Raw genomic sequence first — 17,634 nt, forward strand, 5'->3', positions numbered from 1 at the left:
CTGGTGGCATGTACTGCTCTTTATATAGAGATCAAGAGGTGCCAAAGACACCCTTTCAATTTAAACATAATTGTTCAATATAAAGTATGTACCTCTTCATAATTTTATCTTGTCTTTTCTCTATAATCATAAATCTGATTATATATATTTTCAACCATCATGCCTCTTCAATTAATTATGTAATATATTTTATATATATAACTGAAATTTCCAACAATCCTCCCCAATTTCAAAATACATATAAAATATGAAATTGACATAATTCTCTCAGTTCAACTCTTCTTATAGTCATACATATATGATCACACATACAAGAAAGGTGTCTTTAGAATTAAACCTTCAATTAGTGTAAGTAAGTCAAAGTATGAACGAAAACCTTGGTGGTCGCAACTTAAACCAAGTCCTCTTATGTTAATACCGGATTTACCACACACATGATCATATTAAATTTCCTTAAAGCAAATTCTGCACCAATTAAGCACTATTATGGCCTTGTGCTTCATCCCGGTTTCATGAACATTTACAAGATAAAACCCAACTCTTGGTAGAAGCGGCACCACTTCTTATGTTCATCTAGGTGAGGTTTCTTCTCATGTCCCTACTACTATAGACATAAACTATGAACCTCATTAAGAGAAATTATCTCATCCTCCTCAACGTAGCAGTTTTGCACTGATCATCCTGGAATAGGCTCTGTAATTAATTTTCAGTGCTTCTACAATCACATACAGTAACTTGTTATTACCCATTAAACTTTTAACTAGTGATGTTCTAGAGAAAGTTGGGTTACCATTACAGGTGACTTAATTAGGTAAAGGTTTTAGCCCTATTCCACTAGATGTTTTAACTACTAAATTTCTCGAGAGTGCTTTTGTAAACGGATCCGCCAAATTATTATTCGACTTAACATAGGTAATATTAATAATTCCATCTGTTATCAATTGCTGGACATACTCATGTCTCAAGCTAATATGTCTAGACTTTCCATTGTATATCTTACTATATGCTCTAGACAATGTAGCCTCACTATCGCAGTACAAAGTAATGGATGGCATCGGTTGTGGCCACAACACTATTTCCAATAACAAATCTCTAAGCCATTCCGCTTCTTTACCTGCAGCAGCTAAATCTATAAATTCAGATTCCATAGTTGAATGTGCTATACATGTTTGCTTCTTAGAAGCCCAAGAAATCGCTCCTCCAGCGATTGTAAAAATCCATCCCGATGTAGATTTATTATCATTAGAACTTGTTATCCAACTTGCATCTGAATATCCCTCCAGTACTGCTGGGAATTCAGAATAAGATACACCTAACTTTATGGTTCTTTTCAAATAACCAAAAATTCTATTGATTGCTTTCCAATGAGCAACACCAGGGTTACTAGAGTATCTAGAAAGTTTGCAAACTGAAAATGCAATATCTGGCCTTGTACAGTGTGTAGCATACATTAAACTTCCCACTGCACTGGCATACTCAAGTTGTGCAACTGATCTACCAGAGTTACTAAGTATAGTGCCATTAGGCTCATAAGGGGTTGTTGCTTCTTTAATTTGTAAATGATTAAATTTAAGAAGTAGTTTCTCTATATAATGTGACTGACACAATGCATAACCCCCATTATGCTTCTTTATCTTAATTCCTAAGATAGTATCTACTTCATTCAAGTCCTTCATCTTGAACTTTGATTTTAAGTACTCCTTAGTATCAATTACACCTTTCATATTTTGGAAGGAATGCTAGCAACCTTCCCCATCTACCTTCCCTTTCTACCTTTCCCTCTCATTAACTGACACTTGTCCTCTTATTTCACTCAAAACTATAACATTAATGTTTATCAAACTAACTTTTGTATTTTCCGAATGTACCCCTAATTATTGCACAGTTAATTCTTATTTTCATTTAAATCTCTCTCTCTCTCTCTCTCTCTCTCTCTCTCTCTCAGAACATGTCGTCCTTCTCCTCTTGGTCTTCTCTTCATCTTCTCTTCTTGTTCCTATTCCTTACCTCTTCCTCTTTCTTTTTCTTTGTATAATTCTTCTTTGTTCAATACCAATTCTTACTTGTTTCAATACTCATCTTCTGGGAACAATTGCATAGCCAGATTAGAAAAATTCTTCATCTTCCTCTTCCTCCTCCTTTTACTTTTTCTTTGTATAATTCTTCTTTTGTTCAGTTACTAATTTTTCTTTGGTTCAATACCCACATTCTGAAACAATTGTATAGCCAAATCAGTCTACACCCAAACAAAAAAAAGTTTCCAACACCCAGATAAAAAATTTCTGCGCGCAATACCAAATACCAGCTTTGTGGCTTCAAGTCTCTAGCACAGATCAAAAGAAAAATTCCCATGCCCAGAAACAAATTTCCTGCACCCACAACATAGGAAAAAAATACAAATAATGATCGAAAGCCATAAACCTTCATTGTTAATTGTCTCAGCATTCTTTGTACTCAAATCATGTAGTTAATTTGTATTAGATTCTAGGTTTTAAACAAAATTGGATTAGAGATGAATAATAGGTCATCAATCTTATTGAATTATTAGTTGATATGATCATTTGAATTTGGAGCTTGTATTGAACAATGAGAGTGGGGAAGAATTTCTCACCGGACAGAGAGAGAGAGAGGAGAAAAGAATTTAAATAGAATGAAGGATGAAAAATATAAATTTGTTGATATGCAATAATTATGGGTACATTCGGAAAATATAAAAGTTAGTTTGATAAATATTAATGTTATAGTTTTGAGTGAAATAAGAGGACAAATGTCAGTTAATGAGTAGGAAAGGTAGAAAGGGAAGGTAGATGGGAAAGGTTGCTAGCATTCCTCTTGTTCCAAATATGAGTAGTTCATCAACATATAAGCATATAATGACACCATAGTCATTTGTGAATTTAGAATATATGCACTTATCAGCATTATTATGTCTAAATCCAAATGACAAAATGACAAAATCAAATTTTTCATGCCATTGTTTTTGTGCTTGTTTCAAACCATATAATGACTTAACTAACTTACATACTTTCTTTTCATGTCCAGGAAGAACAAATCCTTCTGGTTGTTCCATGTATACTTCTTCATCCAAATCACCATTCAAAAATGCAGTTTTCACATCCATTTGATGTACATGTAAATGATATAATGATGCCATCACAAACAATACTCTAATGGATGTAATTATAGCGACTGGTGCATAAGTGTCGAAGTAATCTATTCCCTTTTTCTGCTTAAAGCCCTTGGCCACTAGCCTAGCTTTAAAGGTCTGAATAGATCCATCTGTATTATACTTTCTTCTAAATACCCACTTACAACTTATTGCTTTTGATCCTTGTGGTAAGTCCACTAAAACCCATGTCTGATTTGAAATTAATGAATGCATTTCATCATCAATAGCCTCTTTCCAGAAGGCTGCATCTCTTGAAGCCAATGCTTCACTTAGACTTTTAGGATCATCTTCTACATTGAAAATTATAGCTATTTTCTTCTTAATTTTATTTCTGTCTCCTTCTACTAAAAATACAATAGACTGAGATGAAATAAAATCCGGGTCTAGAGTTTTTTTTTTTTCTAACTCTTTGACTTTTTCTAGGTTCAATGACAGTTTCAGGCTGTTTTCTTTTCTCACTTTGAGAAGAACTCGGATTTACGTTAGGCAAAGGTGCTTCATTATAGTCTATATCAGTGCCATAATCGTTGTAGAATTTATTTTCTATAAATTCTACATCTCTAGACTCAACTATTGTATTAGAGTCCAAATTTAGCAACCTATATGCCTTTGAATTTTCTGCATATCCCACAAATATGCTTTTAATCCCTCTTGGACCCAGTTTAGATCTCTTGGGATCAAGTGCCTTATAAAAGGCTAAACATCCCCATACTCTTAAGTATGACAAATCTGGTTTTCTACCTTTCCAGATTTCATAGGGTGAAACACGTGTTTTTCTAGATGTAATTCTATTGTGAATATGGCATGCAGTAAATAATGCTTCGCCCTATAAGTATAAAGGAACTTTGGCATTTATCATCATAGAATTGATCATTTCAGTAAGCGTCCTATTTTTTCTTTCGGCTAATCCATTTTGTTGTGGAGTGTATGGTGCTATTTTTTGATGTACAATACCATGCTCTTCACAGAAAAAATTAAATTCATTTGAAAAATATTCACCCCCTCTATCACTACGAAGACATTTAATTTTCTTTCCTATTTGATTTTCTACTTCAACCTTGTAACGTTTAAAACATGCAAATGCTTCATCTTTACTAGACAAAAGATATACATATATAAGTGAATCTAGAGAAATCATCAATGAATGTAATGAAATATCTTTTTCCTCCTCTAGTCAAAACACCATTAAACTCACAGATATCTGAATGTATCAAATCTAGTAAATTAACATTTCTTTCAGTCATTATTGGAAAAGGTTTCTTAGTCATCTTTGCTTGAATGCAGATTTCACATTTATCGCTAATATCATTGTTGCAATTAATCAAACCCTGTGTATGCATGTATTTCAAAGATTTATAATTTATATGTGCTAAACGTAAATGCCATAGATGAGAAGAATACTCAACAATATAAACAGAAGAATTCACTTTATTATTAATAATACTAAGTTTGTACATCCCATCACAAGAATAACCCTTCCCAACAAACATCCCATTCTTAGACATTATTACTTTGTCAGATTCTAGCACGGTTTTTATACCGCTTTTACAAATGAGATTTGCAGACACAAGATTCTTTCTTATTTCTGGAACATGCAGAACATTCATTAAAGTCACTTTCTTTCCTGAAGTGAACTGTAGTTCAACAATTCCTTTTCCTAAGACTTTGGCAGAATTATGATTTCCCATTAATATCTCTTGATTAGTTGTTGTCACTTCATATTTCTTGAATTGTGCTTTGTCATTGCACACATGGACAGTAGCTCCAGAATCATACCACCAATCAGAGAAATTTATTGTTGATGCCATGTTGAGTTCAGTAAGCATGCCTATATTCATGGTGGATATCATTGCCACAATATCGCTTTCAGTATCTTCCACCATGTTTGCACCGTTTGTCTTTTTGGCATATTGCTCGCTATACTTTCTATGTCTACAATTACGAATGTAATGGCTTTTCTTTCCAGAATGGAAACAAGACTTGTTTTCATTCGACTTCTTGTTGGAGTAGTTGGTTTTCTTGAACTTCCCTTTGTCATTTTTCACTTTGAAGTGCTTTTGATATTTTGTTGCTTCCACATTGTGAACTTTGGAGAAATCTTGAGAAGAAAAACTCTTATCCCGATTTCTAGTTTCTTCTTCAATTTGAATGCTCTTTTGCAGATTCTCCAAACTCATATCTTCTACCATGTGCAGAAGTTTCTTTCTATAATTATTCCATGTTTGGGGTAATTTATGCATAATAGCCCCAACTATCATAGTATCAGGAATAATTATTTTCAGTTCACGAAGCTTTGATACCAATACCAGTAACTCGTGAACTTGGTCTAGGATGGGCTTATCGTCAAACATAGTGAATTCATAATATTTAAACATTAAAAATTTATCGGTACCTTTCTTCTCTATGGTGTATTTGTGCTCAAGAGCTTCCCATATTTCTCTTGGAGATTTGATGTGTGTGTACAGATCATACAAGCGGTTTGTCAAGGTACCCAAGATGTGTCCTCTACAAACCAATTCATCTTCCTCGCGTTTCTTTCGATCAACAATTATTTGTTCAGTGTCTTTATCACTTGGTTCAGGCAGGGGAGGCAACTTTGGATCCAATACACATAGGACATTTAGAACAGTAAGCATGAATCGCATTTTGTCCTTCCATCAAGTGAAATTTGTTCCATCAAATTTGTCTAACTTGTAGACATCTTGGTTGATAATACTCATAGACCTATTTCCAGACTTGTTCTCCATAATGAACATAACACTTTAAGAATGTTGGGGTATATAGAAAATAGAATATTTAAGGGAGAAAGTATATTTATGGATATAGAAAAATGGAGAAAGGGAAAATAGAAGAATAACTTTGAGGTACGACTTGAGTCGTTTCCTTAAAGTGTTATTTGCCCCCACTCAATGAGTTTGCTAAAGAGTTCTTGGCAAATCACTTCCAGGTTACAACAAAGTTTGGAATCTGCGATAAGCAAAATCGAATAATTCCCTTAGAAACTACTAGAAGGAAATTGTATGATTATAAGAGAAGAAGAGGGAGAAGAGGAGAGTCAATTGCAGAATGATTTGATGATTGAAACTGGTGGCATGTACTGCTCTTTATATAGAGATCAAGAGGTGCCAAAGACACCCTTTCAATTTAAACATAATTGTTCAATATAAAGTATGTACCTCTTCATAATTTTATCTTGTCTTTTCTCTATAATCATAAATCTGATTATATATATTTTCAACCATCATGCCTCTTCAATTAATTATGTAATATATTTTATATATATAACTGAAATTTCCAACAAAATAGAATTTGCAATCTATTGATCCCATCAAGATTTGTAGTCTTCAACCCTTCACTCTAGATCATCTTTTTGATCTTCTTATTCCACATAGTGAGCTTCTCTTGCTTCACAATATGCTTTGTAGGCGGTGACAATTTCTTCACGAGCTCTACAAATGTGTGCCCAATGACCGGATACTCCACATCGAGAATATACATCTCTTTGCTCAGACTCCATTGATTGAGGCTCTTTGAAAACGTCATTTAGATGGCTCTTAGTGTTGGTGGCACCACCAACACGACCAGAGGCGTTGCCTCCCTCTCTCTTTCCATGTTGACCTCTTCGGTTCCTTGTTCGCCTATTTTGGCGGTTACCTTACCAAGTAGAGCGATTATGTGGACTAAAACGTCCAGAAGTATCCCTAAGATTAGGGTTTCGCTCTTGACGCCCTCTCTAAGGGGCACAACTATAATTGGATTCCGGAATATGCTCTGTTTCCATGGATCTCGAATTATAGTTCTTCACAAGGATGTTGTCATGCTTTTCAGCGACATTCATGGCTCCAATAAGCTCATGAAACCTTGTGATCCGTCCTGCAGTAACATTTCGATAGTTCTTAGCAACTATCAATGCAGAGACGGGGAAGGTAGAGAGAGTCTTCTCAACCAACATCGCATCTGTGATCTCTTTACCACATAATTCCATTAAGGATTAAGGATTTAATGCGAAGTGCTTCCGAGTTGTAGTCAAGAACTGACTTGAAATCACATAAGCGGAGGTTATGCCATCTCACTTCTAGATCAGGAAGCAGGGAGTCACGGACGTTGCCAAATCTTTCTTCGAGTGAGACCCACAGCCTTTTGGGGTCTTCTTCATTCATACACTCGTACTGGAGCGAATCATCCATATGACGAGTCATTAAGATGATGGCTTCCGCCTTATTTTCCTCTAAGGCTGCTCTATTTGCTTCCAAATCTTGAGCTTGCTCAACAATTAGCACGTCCTGGCTAGGCTCGAGAATCGTATCCAGGATTCCATCGGCCTTGAGATGCTGGCGGACATCACGAACCTACCTGTGATATCCAGAGCCAGTTGTTCCCAATGGAGCAAAGTCCAATTTGTTCAGGTTACTCATCCTGAAAGAGAACAAGAAATTAGGGTTAGTTTCGGAGAGTAAACGGCTACCACAAAAACATATAAAATTTCTAAGCATAGTTGCTCCCAAGAAATTATGAATTTCTGAGCGTAATCGCTTCCAAGAAAGTCAATTCCAAGAGGTATTGGATTAGATCAAAACAATGACGTAAGTGGTCGATCATAAATTCTCTACAAACTCTAAGTTTGGAGATCTCAACAAGCTCCAAGCTTGGAGTGAGCACGAACCCCCACAGTTTGGCTTAATTAGGTATCCCCTATGATGAAGAAAGGGGGTTAGAAGAAGGGAATTTGCAAGTCCCCGAGAAAAAGAAGAGAAAAGAAATAAAAACTTCAAAAACGGGAACTTTTAGTAAAAAAATACCTCGAAATAGGTCGCCGGAAAATTTGGTCGGAAAAAGTCGTCGGCGGTCACTGTTGCCGGTGATGATGTGGCGTTGTTGACGGTAGTTGATGTGGCAGGCTGAGCTGGCGTTGCTGGCTGAGCTGGAGTGGGCCAGGCTGCTGTCCCCTTTTTTTTTTTCTTTCTCTTCAGTGGGCTGCGGGCCGAGCTCTCTTTCCTTCTTCTCTGGGATGGGCTGCGTCGCTTCCTTCCTTCTTTTTTTCTCTCTGGGCTCGTCTGGGACGGAGGGAGAATTAAAGGCGGCTGTTCACTGATTCAGCAATTCTGGTGGCCGGTTCCGAGGATAATTTTTTCGGTTCCCGGATTGTGGGATAGAGATGCCGCCTCTGACAAAATATGATGGTCAAAGGTGGACCGGAATGGTTCTAACCGGACAGGGGATGTTCTTCTTCTTCTGGTGGCCGGTTCGCCGTCTTTCCGGTCTGTTCTTGGGGTGGCACCGCCGGTTCTGGACTCCTGGGATTTGGTGCTTCAATATATGCAGCGGTGGTTGCTAGGGTTTGAAGGCTACGAATTTAGGGTTTCAGGGTTAGGGTTTCGTGCTGATAACGTGTTTAAGGAAAACCAAAATTGGGAGAGAATTGAGTCGTGCTTTCATTGATAATAGAGGCCTCTTTATATAGAGGATTACAAGACATAGAATCAGAGTTGTACAATGAAAGATAATCGTACAATTAATCGGATATCTATGAATATTTATGAGAATATCTCTAATTCTAAACCCTATTACAACTAGGTCAAGTAGCGTAGAGTTTGGGCCAGACACATATTCTGGATTTACTTGAACAGAAAGAAATTTGTTTTAATCTAACCTGACATACATAATTAATCTATATGTATATTTGTGCTGAAGTTGGGCTAAGAGGTGGTTAACAACTACAGGCTGTGCGTTATATATTTAGATGTTCAACGGGGCTTGAATATATTCTTTGAGGGAATAGCCTATAGGGTTAGCCTATAATTACAGGAAAAAAAAACGTGTTTTTGATGAGAAAACGATGTAGAACAGCTTGTAAAGAAATTTCTGGAACAATTAGATAGGTGTAAGAGTTCTTTTTGCAGAATTTAGGTCTGTGGTGTCCAATACAAGCCTATAATATAATGTTTCTAAGGTATTAGACGATTCAAACTTGGGTTCGGATCAGAAATTAGTTGCTATTTAAGCACTGATCATGATTTGTATTATTCATTTCATATTCTTTTATTGGAAAATCGAGAATTTTCTCTCCAAGGTTTAAATTCTTATTTGATACAGCTTTCTTCACATTTATCCATAGCTCTCATTACGTAACCAATTTATTTAGTGTTGGTATATTAATTTGTTATTTTTATAACGATCTCGTTTTGAACTTAAGGGTGCACCAGGGGCGTAAGCAAACGGCAGGTTATATAGGCTGTAGCCTAAACAATATTTTGGCCCAAAAACTTCCAAGTATATGTATATTTCCCTTCAACCCATACTAGCCCAAAGAAAAAAAATAAAATAAATAAAGGACTAAACACTGTTTAGTCCTTGACTTTTTTATCATAAAACACTTCAGTCTCTGACCTTCTAATTTCACAAACTTAGTCCCTGTACTTCAAAATTTCAGACCAATAAGTCGCGGCAAAATGTCTATTATGCCCTCAGTTCTTTTTTTTTTAAAATTAATTAATTTATTTATTTTTTTTAGAAAATGAATTTTTTTTCCCTTTCTTTCTTTCTGTTTTTTTTTCCTTTCTTTCTTTCTGTTTGAAAAAAAAAAGAATAAAGAATAAATAAAAAAAAAAAGAAAGGAATAAATTTATTTAAAAAAAAGAACTGAGGGCATAATAGACATTTTGCCGCGACTTTTAGACAGCAATGACCTATTGGTCTGAAATTTTGAAGTACAATGACTAAACGTGTGAAATTAGAAAGTCAGGGACTGAAGTGTTTTATGGTCGAAAGGTCAAAGACTAAACAGTATTTAGTCCATAAATAAATATCTGTAGCTACTCGACGACAGTGCGGCACAGCAGGTCACTAGGTCAGTGGTTGCTTACTTGATTAGTTGAACTATTGAATACTCCCATAAACGGCCGCCGGAAATCGCCCTGAACCCACAATCCGATTTGGAGATCCTTGCTTCCACTACTAGCAAAACAACAATTACCCACAGATTTTAATTTGTGGGTAATAAGACTTTCTCACACGGATTTCAGTATATGATAGCTTTTACCCACTGTACACGCACAGATTGAGTTACCGTGTGGTTTGAAGGGGGGTAATGCTCATCTCACACGGATTATGTTGTCCGTGTGAATATTAGACGTGGGCCCCACTATCTTTCCATAAATATAAATTACCGTAATGAAACACAGTCTGTGTGAACAACTCTATTTCACACGGATTTCTGTAGCAAATGTATAAACTCTATTTCACACGGATTTCTGTGCCAAATGTGTTTCACACGGATTTCTGTGTCAAAACCTATAACCTTATTGACACAGATTTCTGTGTGAGATCCATGTACCCTAATTCTCACTGATTTCTGTGTGTAATAGTGACAGCATTTTAAAAAAAAAATTTCTGCTAATTAATTTGCAACCCAAACATAATAATAGTTTTGATTTCTGTACAATAAATACACTTCAAATATTTACAATCAAGTGAACAAATCCACAACTCAATCAAACATGAATAAACTTTACATTCATAGCAAGATGTTCTTTACATTCCTAGTATACATTGTTGTTCAAGGTGGAATATCACTAAGATTTTCCCCCTTTAACAACATAATCCTTGTCCAAGAATGAGCATACATCAAAATGCTTTGAGGACTACCTCAAAGTAGACATAACCATCAAACTAGATAATGGTAGGTGAAACTAACACTTTTAGGCCGTGTTTGTTAGGGGGGATTGTGTTACCCCGGCTTAATTTCTTTTAGAGTCCTCCACTCTTCAAGCCAGGTTATGCTATAGAGTTCCTTGACCCATGTTTGGTGCCAGCGGGATTAAATATAGAACCAACCTGCAAAACCACCAACCTGCAAAACCTTCAACACCAGCAAAGCTTCAACACCACCAACCTGCAAAACCTTCAACACCCAGACACAAACCCCATTGCATTGTATTCTATACACTCTCTCTTCTCTCTCTGTCAATGCAAACAACAAAAATAATTGCCAGAAGAAAACACACAAAGCACTTGAGCACACACCTTCCAACCTTTTGCTTTTAATTGCTCTCTTTTCTTTTCGAACCCACCTTTTGCTTCTCTTTTCTTTTCAAGAACCCACCTTTTGCTTTTAATTGCTCTCTTTTCTTTTTTTCCTTTCCTGAAAATCGCGCTCTCTTTTTCTTCTCTTTACACCCAACACTGCACCAGATCGAGTGAGTGGTATTATGGGTCTGAGATGGCCGTACTGAAAATGGCTCTGCCCAGCAACAATGCCAGTACCCAAAAGCAGCAGAAGCTGAAGCAGGAAGAAGAAGACCAATTAGTGAAGCCAATGTTTCATGACTTTCTGGGTATGAAGCCTTCAACACCAGCAAAGCTCCAAAACCAGCAAAGCTTCAACACCACCAACCTGCGAAACCAGCATAGCTCCGAACGGTGACCTCATCAGAAGGGAAGAGTAGATCGAGTGAGAGTGGCTTCCACAATCCCATGGTTTTTGGTGGGTTTGTGGTAGACGGTGTCGGGGTGGTTTTTGGGACTGTGGAGTCTCATTAAAAAGAGTCCCCTTGCTGCCAAACATGGGATAACTGGGATTGGACTAGATAAGAATGTCCAATCCAGTCCAATCCCGTGTAACAAACACCACCTTAGTTCAGCTGCGAGTCTGGAACAGTTTGAAGCATTTCATGTCAATACACATCATTGATGGCTGAGGATGGAACCACAATAGAATGGTTAAGGCATTGCAACTTTGCAACCACACCCCACCTAGCTGGTGAAAATCCTCTTTAAGCTTCTACTACAAATGTAATACTATAATCAGAGGAATATTTTCTTAAGGAATATATAATCTGCAACTACCACGAGCTCTAATAGCACGAATTACCATTACCTATTCCAAAAGTGTATATACGAGGGGATATCGCATCCTCACTTGCAAGATGCTTTTTTATTTCATCGCATATTTGTCTCTCATCTTCAACTGCCCCATCAGTAACCAGGAATATGATACGAACTGAACCCCTAGAGTTGGATAGCATATCTATTGCCTGAAACGACAAAAAGAAGAAAATGATTTAATCCCAATTGTTGTTTAGATATCTTACCACCAATGCAGAATATATAAAATGAGAAAAGTAGTTGGCCCCTCAAGAAGGGAAACTCGACGAATTACCATGTTTATTTGCTGTATGAACAATATTTTATCAATATTACAAATAGTGTAAGAAATTTGAGAATTAAAAGAATTTGTACAAAAGATTATGTTGAACCTGTTGGAGTGAAAATTCTGCAATGGGATTCACATCTCTCGCGCTCCCAAATAATCAACTGGAGGTTTTTATTGTTGGGAATCCTCGCATCCAATAGAGTTTCATATATACAATCTTGGCTACTATTAGCATAAAAGTAAATCAACTTGTGATCTTCCCATTACCATCATTACCAAAAACACTCCAATACTTGCAATCCTGCAGCAAGCACACAGGAACCAGGAATGAAACCAACAAAATCTCCATTGAGTTCTAAAGCATTGCTACATTGTCAATCTAATACTCAAAATTTATTATTGCAAGAGTGACCATGAAAAGAACCTGAGCAAGGGACTTGTATGCATCAGCAGCAAGGGCCGCTATGGTGGTCACACCTTTAACAGTAGAAGCTTTCTCCCATATAGCTGTCAGAGCTTGACAGCGTTCACACCACGCTAACCAGAACTACTCTGTTTGAGTACAGAACCTGCCAACGTTTCAAAGGATTCAATTCAAAGAAATACTAGTTATATACTGCCAGATCCAAACCTCCATTGACCACCACAGAAACAATTTCTCAACCATGATTCAATATAGAGGCCCTTCTTCACTCAAGTCACGAAAATTTGATTCAAATCCTTGTGATTGTATCAACAACAAGCCTTTGAATTCTGCATTAAACATCAATAACAAACCAAATTAAGGATTTGAACAGCTCAATACACCCAAAAAGACAACAATTCAAAAAACACTTGACTTAGGAATCCGACCCCAAATTTTTAGAGTAAAATAGGCAAATATTACAATGTAAGTAGGAAAACTTGATTCATGGACTGATCACAAATCAATACAGAACATGATGACAGATTAAGAAGACCATTTACAAATCATAAATCTCAACCTAGACCATTAAATAAATAAAAAATAAACTAATGAACCTAGATGAACACAAATAGAAGAAAAATTAAGACTAACGAACCTAGATGAACACAAATAGAAGAAAAATTAAGTAAGAAAGCCTAATGCATATATAGGGAGAGATGTAGATCTACAAGATCAGAGAAAGATGGGGATAGTATATTTGGCAGCCCAAAACACTACAGATCGGAACATCTATGCAAAACTAGCACACAAAAGTCATTGAAATTGAACATTTGAAATACTCTTGAAATAAAATTGGTATCCCAACTGAGTTAATATTCACTTGCTCACTTACCCAGAAGCCGCAAAGCCCGCAATCAACTCGAAGCCACAAAAACTGATTCGCTAAAGCCCTAGATTCATATCACGTCGCACAATTGGCGGTGATGGGCTGAGATTAATTGAATCGAATGAGAGAAAGATAGGCAGAGATGGGCGCAGATTGAAAGAATGAGAGAGAAAGGGCGGGGTTGAAATGGAATGAGAGATGGGGTCGTGGGTGGAGATTGAAATATGAGAGAGAGAGAGTGTGTGAGAACTGAAGCGAAGCAAATCGAGATATAGATGTAGCTGCTTCCTTAAACGATGACGCTTAGCAATAAATTTAAGCGACGGCAGGCTTTGCCGAAGTAAATATCGGCGATGGCGGTGGGACGTCGTACGGCATCATCGCGGCGGTGCAGGGGAGGTCGAGAGAGAGAGCGGGGTTTACCCTTTGAAATGAGAGGGAGAGATTTACCTTTTTCCTGTAGTGTTTGATCAATATGCTAATTATAAGTAGAATTCTCACGGAAATCCGTGTGAAATACTTACACAATTGCAACTATATCCGTGTGTATTTACCTCAGTAACTAATAACTATCATGTCAATTGTCGTTCGATTGTTTACACAGAATTCTGTCTCTAATAAACTTTTTCATACGGAATTCTGTAGCTAATTGTTCTTTTCACACAGATATCCGTGTGAAAAGGTTTTAGTTTTTACATATACATCTGTTACTGTTATTTATTCACACGGATTTTAGTGTTAACATGTCACACAGTATCCACAGTAATCCGTGGGAATATTCAAAATATTGAGCGGGAATAAATTGATTAGCCCGCCCTTATTTTTTGAAACTAAATAATTAATCATTAACTTTTATTTTTATTGATAATAATTTTCTTTCAAGTTATTTTGCCACAGAAATCCGTGTGAAATACTTACACATTTGTAACTGATATCCGTGTATATTTATCTGAGTAACACATGCAATGTCATTCAATTGTTTGCACGGAATTCTGTCTCTAATAGACTTTTTCACACGGAATTCTGTAGCTAATTGTTCTTTTTCACACGGATATCCGTGTTAACATTTCACACTGATATTCGTGTATTACTCATTTCACACAAAAATCTGTACCAAAAACTTATTGCAACGGAAATCCGTCCCTCCATAATTCACATAACATAAAAAATTAACGATTTCTCAATAAATTTGGCATTACCCATCTATTTATAGCGTATTAATAGGTATTGTGTAAAAAAATTAACCCGATCCGCCATTATTTTGACATGAAATAAACCGGTCAACCCTTTAAACGCTTCCACTTCCTTAAGGGGAGCCGACCCTTGAGGAGATAAAATTTCAGAAATTTTTACATTAGTTGATATAGCTTCTACCCATTAGAGCATGAGAGTTTACAAATCAAAAAAATAAGTTACGAGTGAGCGGTTATGAGCATATTAGTTTTATGTAGTATTTAAGGTTTAGGGTTGACCTACTAGATCGAAACCCAAACGACGACGAAAATAGCTGAAATTTTGAACACAACCATTTATTATTATCATGATAACATCCTACGGTCGATTTTGATAAAGTCTATTTCCTACGCATTGTTGCTTATGGAAGGTATACTTTTCATTATAACTATTATAACTAATAAACTAGTTATACCACATTAGAAGACATATAAGAATTTTGTGCAATCCAAAAAATAAAAATCTAAAATTGATAAATTTGACATTACCCATTTATTTATAGCCTATTAATAGGTATGGTGTAAAAAAATTAACTCAATCCGCCATTCTTTCAATATCAAATAAAGTGGTTAACCTTATATACACATATACTTCCCTAAGGGGAGTTAAATCACGAGGAGATAAACTTTTCAAAATTTTTACATATTTGGTATACCTCATATTCATGAGAGTATGAGAGCTGACAGATCGAAAAAATAAGTTGCGAATGAGCGGTTATGAGCATATTAGTTTTATGTGGTATTTATGGTTCAGGGTTGATCTAGTAGATCGAGACCTAAACGATAACAAAAATAGCTGAAATTTTGACCATAACTATTTATTCTAATCATGACAACATCCAACGGTCGATTTTGATAAAGTCTATTTCCTCCACATTGTTGCTCATGGAATGTATACTTTTCTTTACAACTAATAAACTAGTTATACCACATTAGTAGACATATAAGAATTTTGTGCGAACCAAAAAATCAAAATTGAAAATTAATAAATTTGACATTACCCATCTATTTATAGTGTATTAATAGATATTGTGTAAAAAAATTAACTCAATCCGCCGTTATTTCGATATCAAATAAGTGGTCAACCTTATATACATCTATACTTTTTCACACAGAATTTTGTAGCTAATTGTTCTTTTCACACGGATATCCGTGTGAAAAGGTTTTAGTTTTTACACAGACATTTGTTACTGTTATTTATTCACACAGATTTCGGTGTTAACATGTCACACAGATATTCGTGTGATATTCATTTCACACAGAAATTTGTACCAAAAACTTATTGTAACGGAAATCCGTCCCTCCATAAATCACATAACATAAAAAATTAACGATTTCGAAATAAACTAATTTATAATACGTACAGAAATCAGTGTGAATTGATTTTCACACAGATATCCGTGTGAAAATGTTTTAGTTTTTACACAGATATTTGTTACTGTTGTTTATGCACATGGATTTCCGTTGATATTGTTATTGTATAAATTATTGTGGGCCCAATTATTTTCATTTCACACGGATTTCTGTTAGTATTTCTATTTCACACATATTTCTGTGGCTTTTAACTACAGTAAATCCGTGTGTGTTGTTATTTTGCTAGTAGTGTTCACAGGTACATATACTCTATTTTTCATCTTCATGAAGATTTAAATTCCGATTTGGGAAAATCCCATGAATCTACTCTAAAATTTCTAGCAACAATCTTGAAGCCCAGTAGCGTGGGTTTAATCTAAAAAAGCTCTAATCTTTGAAACCATCTGGTTGGGTTTGTGGTTTTGTTGTAGACAGACCTGCTGCTTGTGCGTTTGAATGGATTGGAGTTGCTAACTTGCTGGCGGTTGCTACTGCGTTTGATTGTTTGATTTGGAGAAGTGGAGTTGTTGATACGTGTACGTCTCTGTGCTCTATATTGTTTGTTTGTTTCATTCCTTTCGTTGTTTGTTTGTTTCATACTTTCATTCCTTTCATTGTTTATTGTACGTCTATGTGATCTTCTTATTTGCTTATTTGCTCTATATTGTTTGTTTGCTTATTTGCTTTCATTGTTTAATTGTTTGATTATGGCTTCTGGGTATTGAGTCTCTTGATCTTTTTGGAAGATGGCTTCTGGGTATTGACTATTGAGTCTCTTGAACATCATAAAAAAATAAAATTAAAAAAAAAATTCGAAATAAGATGGAAGATGAGTTTCTTGATGATTTGATGGTTCTCTACATTGAAAAAGAATTTGCCGATAACATAGTGATTGCAAAGTTTGAAGTGAGTGGGCCTTGGAGGGTATGATTTAGTCAGTTTATTGTTGGTTTACAACAAATGTATGCTTGTCGTTTTTAATTTACGAGGTTTGATTTTATGTCCCCTCCGTTGTACGTTTTGATTGAAAATAATAAAGGCGTGAGGATGAGCCTCCCACTGCGTTCCAAACCTCAAAAAAAAAAAAAATTGTGCACTTCTAATTAGCCTAGATAAGTCTCGGATCCTGAATCCACCACTGCGATGCACCATTTCAAATATAGACTCTAGTGCTTAACACCAACATATACAGAGAAAACTAGTTGAATAGAAGTTGATCGATAACTTAAATTACAAGCACAGGAACTATTTATACCATAAAACAAATGAACTGATCCATCGAATCCTTGTTTAAAGCTATCCCTGCAGCGGCTAAGCATGCATTACTCATTGTTTGTGGCTAGTTTATAAGGAACTGGTGTGCTTAACTAGCGTCTAACTAGTGTAAGAAAGATCAAGTTTTTTTTTTTTACTCTTTTCTTGGCTTATTAATTATCT

The 17,634-nt window shown here is 35.9% G+C and overlaps 1 long non-coding RNA gene across 6 annotated transcripts; it reads right to left on the minus strand.

Moving 5' to 3' along the window:
• Positions 1-10,655: 10,655 nt before the first annotated feature.
• LOC133745784 (uncharacterized) lies at positions 10,656-14,080 on the minus strand. 6 transcript variants are annotated; one of them, XR_009863778.1, is made up of 5 exons: positions 13,619-14,080; positions 12,985-13,073; positions 12,745-12,889; positions 12,424-12,621; positions 10,656-12,201 (listed from the first exon to the last, which is right to left on the minus strand). It is a non-coding gene; the product is annotated as an uncharacterized LOC133745784 (long non-coding RNA). The 6 variants fall into 6 exon arrangements; XR_009863779.1 differs by having other exon boundaries at positions 10,656-11,816; positions 12,045-12,201; positions 12,745-13,073; XR_009863776.1 differs by having other exon boundaries at positions 10,656-11,948; positions 12,045-12,201; positions 12,745-13,073.
• Positions 14,081-17,634: the final 3,554 nt, after the last annotated feature.

This window comes from Rosa rugosa, chromosome 4 (genome assembly GCF_958449725.1).
Source record: "Rosa rugosa chromosome 4, drRosRugo1.1, whole genome shotgun sequence".
NCBI classification, from domain to species: domain Eukaryota; kingdom Viridiplantae; phylum Streptophyta; class Magnoliopsida; order Rosales; family Rosaceae; genus Rosa; species Rosa rugosa.